This window comes from Bactrocera oleae, unplaced genomic scaffold (genome assembly GCF_042242935.1).
Source record: "Bactrocera oleae isolate idBacOlea1 unplaced genomic scaffold, idBacOlea1 ctg00000014.1, whole genome shotgun sequence".
Classification (NCBI taxonomy): Eukaryota; Metazoa; Arthropoda; class Insecta; order Diptera; family Tephritidae; genus Bactrocera; species Bactrocera oleae.
The window spans coordinates 12501-17500 of NW_027212757.1; positions in this window are offsets into that span (position 1 = coordinate 12501).

Consider the following 5000-nt stretch of genomic DNA (forward strand, 5'->3'; position numbering starts at 1 on the left):
TAATTGCATAAAGTCTATGAAGTAATAAATTTTCATATAAGTACTAAATGTATAAAGTCTATGAAGTAATAAATTTTCATATAAGTAGTAAATATATAAAGTCTATGAAGTAATAAATTTTCATATAAGTATTAATTGTATAAAGTCTATGAAGTAATAAATTTTCATATAAGTATTAATTGTATAAAGTCTATGAAGTAATAAATTTTCATATAAGTATTAATTGTATAAAGTCTATGAAGTAATAAATTTTCATATAAGTATTAATTGTATAAAGTCTATGAAGTAATAAATTTTCATATAAGTAGTAAATATATAAAGTCTATGAAGTAATAAATTTTCATATAAGTATTAAATGTATAAAGTCTATGAAGTAATGAATTTTCATATAAGTATTAATTGTATAAAGTCTATGAAGTAATAAATTTTCATATAAGTATTAATTGTATAAAGTCTATGAAGTAATAAATTTTCATATAACTATTAATTGTATAAAGTCTATGAAGTAATAAATTTTCATATAAGTATTAATTGTATAAAGTCTATGAAGTAATAAATTTTCATATAAGTATTAAATGTATAAAGTCTATGAAGTAATAAATTTTCATATAAGTATTAATTGTATAAAGTCTATGAAGTAATAAATTTTCATATAAGTATTAATTGTATAAAGTCTATGAAGTAATAAATTTTCATATAAGTAGTAAATATATAAAGTCTATGAAGTAATAAATTTTCATATAAGTATTAAATGTATAAAGTCTATGAAGTAATAAATTTTCATATAAGTATTAATTGTATAAAGTCTATGAAGTAATAAATTTTCATATAAGTATTAATTGTATAAAGTCTATGAAGTAATAAATTTTCATATAAGTATTAATTGTATAAAGTCTATGAAGTAATAAATTTTCATATAAGTACTAAATGTATAAAGTCTATGAAGTAATAAATTTTCATATAAGTAGTAAATATATAAAGTCTATGAAGTAATAAATTTTCATATAAGTATTAATTGTATAAAGTCTATGAAGTAATAAATTTTCATATAAGTATTAATTGTATAAAGTCTATGAAGTAATAAATTTTCATATAAGTACTAAATGTATAAAGTCTATGAAGTAATAAATTTTCATATAAGTAGTAAATATATAAAGTCTATGAAGTAATAAATTTTCATATAAGTATTAAATGTATAAAGTCTATGAAGTAAAATATAAAGTCTATGAAGTAATAAATTTTTATATAAGTATAAAAAATATAAAGTCTATGAAGTAATGAATTTTCATATAAGTATTAAATGTATAAAGTCTATGAAGTAATAAATTTTCATATAAGTATTAATTGTATAAAGTCTATGAAGTAATAAATTTTCATATAAGTATTAATTGTATAAAGTCTATGAAGTAATAAATTTTCATATAAGTATTAATTGTATAAAGTCTATGAAGTAATAAATTTTCATATAAGTATTAATTGTATAAAGTCTATGAAGTAATAAATTTTCATATAAGTATTAATTGTATAAAGTCTATGAAGTAATAAATTTTCATATAAGTATTAATTGTATAAAGTCTATGAAGTAATAAATTTTCATATAAGTATTAATTGTATAAAGTCTATGAAGTAATAAATTTTCATATAAGTATTAATTGTATAAAGTCTATGAAGTAATAAATTTTCATATAAGTATTAATTGTATAAAGTCTATGAAGTAATAAATTTTCATATAAGTATTAATTGTATAAAGTCTATGAAGTAATAAATTTTCATATAAGTATTAATTGTATAAAGTCTATGAAGTAATAAATTTTCATATAAGTACTAAATGTATAAAGTCTATGAAGTAATAAATTTTCATATAAGTAGTAAATATATAAAGTCTATGAAGTAATAAATTTTCATATAAGTATTAATTGTATAAAGTCTATGAAGTAATAAATTTTCATATAAGTATTAATTGTATAAAGTCTATGAAGTAATAAATTTTCATATAAGTATTAATTGTATAAAGTCTATGAAGTAATAAATTTTCATATAAGTATTAAATGTATAAAGTCTATGAAGTAATAAATTTTCATATAAGTAGTAAATATATAAAGTCTATGAAGTAATAAATTTTCATATAAGTATTAAATGTATAAAGTCTATGAAGTAATGAATTTTCATATAAGTATTAATTGTATAAAGTCTATGAAGTAATAAATTTTCATATAAGTATTAATTGTATAAAGTCTATGAAGTAATAAATTTTCATATAAGTATTAATTGTATAAAGTCTATGAAGTAATAAATTTTCATATAAGTATTAATTGTATAAAGTCTATGAAGTAATAAATTTTCATATAAGTATTAAATGTATAAAGTCTATGAAGTAATAAATTTTCATATAAGTATTAATTGTATAAAGTCTATGAAGTAATAAATTTTCATATAAGTATTAATTGTATAAAGTCTATGAAGTAATAAATTTTCATATAAGTAGTAAATATATAAAGTCTATGAAGTAATAAATTTTCATATAAGTATTAAATGTATAAAGTCTATGAAGTAATAAATTTTCATATAAGTATTAATTGTATAAAGTCTATGAAGTAATAAATTTTCATATAAGTATTAATTGTATAAAGTCTATGAAGTAATAAATTTTCATATAAGTATTAATTGTATAAAGTCTATGAAGTAATAAATTTTCATATAAGTACTAAATGTATAAAGTCTATGAAGTAATAAATTTTCATATAAGTAGTAAATATATAAAGTCTATGAAGTAATAAATTTTCATATAAGTATTAATTGTATAAAGTCTATGAAGTAATAAATTTTCATATAAGTATTAATTGTATAAAGTCTATGAAGTAATAAATTTTCATATAAGTACTAAATGTATAAAGTCTATGAAGTAATAAATTTTCATATAAGTAGTAAATATATAAAGTCTATGAAGTAATAAATTTTCATATAAGTATTAAATGTATAAAGTCTATGAAGTAAAATATAAAGTCTATGAAGTAATAAATTTTTATATAAGTATAAAAAATATAAAGTCTATGAAGTAATGAATTTTCATATAAGTATTAAATGTATAAAGTCTATGAAGTAATAAATTTTCATATAAGTATTAATTGTATAAAGTCTATGAAGTAATAAATTTTCATATAAGTATTAATTGTATAAAGTCTATGAAGTAATAAATTTTCATATAAGTATTAATTGTATAAAGTCTATGAAGTAATAAATTTTCATATAAGTATTAATTGTATAAAGTCTATGAAGTAATAAATTTTCATATAAGTATTAATTGTATAAAGTCTATGAAGTAATAAATTTTCATATAAGTATTAATTGTATAAAGTCTATGAAGTAATAAATTTTCATATAAGTATTAATTGTATAAAGTCTATGAAGTAATAAATTTTCATATAAGTATTAATTGTATAAAGTCTATGAAGTAATAAATTTTCATATAAGTATTAATTGTATAAAGTCTATGAAGTAATAAATTTTCATATAAGTATTAATTGTATAAAGTCTATGAAGTAATAAATTTTCATATAAGTATTAATTGTATAAAGTCTATGAAGTAATAAATTTTCATATAAGTATTAATTGTATAAAGTCTATGAAGTAATGAATTTTCATATAAGTATTAAATGTATAAAGTCTATGAAGTAATAAATTTTCATATAAGTATTAATTGTATAAAGTCTATGAAGTAATAAATTTTCATATAAGTATTAATTGTATAAAGTCTATGAAGTAATAAATTTTCATATAAGTATTAATTGTATAAAGTCTATGAAGTAATAAATTTTCATATAAGTATTAATTGTATAAAGTCTATGAAGTAATAAATTTTCATATAAGTAGTAAATATATAAAGTCTATGAAGTAATAAATTTTCATATGAGTATTAAATGTATAAAGTCTATGAAGTAAAATATAAAGTCTATGAAGTAATAAATTTTTATATAAGTATAAAAAATATAAAGTCTATGAAGTAATGAATTTTCATATAAGTATTAAATGTATAAAGTCTATGAAGTAATAAATTTTCATATAAGTATTAAATGTATAAAGTCTATGAAGTAATAAATTTTCATATAAGTATTAAATATGAAGTCATACAAGTTAAAAATTTAAAAAAAAAATCGATTGTAAAAATACTTTTGATGTTATTAGTTGTATTATGACCATGACGATATTTGAAAATGATATAAATTACCCACGTATATATGAGTTTTTAAATTTTAAATAGGTTAAAAGAATTTTTCCATATATTTTCGGGTTGGTAACGTCAACATGGGAGAGAACATTTATAACAAATTTGCACAAATCTGCTCAAATTGACATATACTGAAATAGTACTTATATGAAAATTTATTGCTTCATAGACTTTATACATTTAGTACTTATATGAAAATTTTTTACTGCTAGGAAATGTATTATACTTTTATATATTTGAATTCCTTATGTTAGTTTATTAGTAAGAAATTGTTTTTAAATACTTATAAGTATGAATATTACTATACTTATATGATTTATGTATTTAGTACTTGTATGAAAATTTTCATACTTGTATGACTTTATTTACTTAGTATTTATATGGAAATATTTTTTACTTTATATGTATTTTTAAGTAAATATGAAAATGAAAGTTGATTTTGTGTGCCTTTTTATTCCTGGTTTTTATACAGTTAGTTTAAATAGAAATAGATTTTGTTTTATACAAAACTCTATATTCTGTACTAACATATTGTATATAATGAGCGTTTTTTATTCCTGGTTTCCTACAGTTAGTTTAAATAGAAATAGATTTTGTTTTATACAAAAACATAAAAAATCTATTATTCTATACTAACATATTGTAGAAATAAATATTAAACAATATTTTAGTTTTATTTGTGAGCTATTCTAATATTTACTCATAAAATATATGTGTAAAAGGATGGTTTTTAAATAAAATAAAATATTAATGTGTTGCACCCGAAAATACTTTT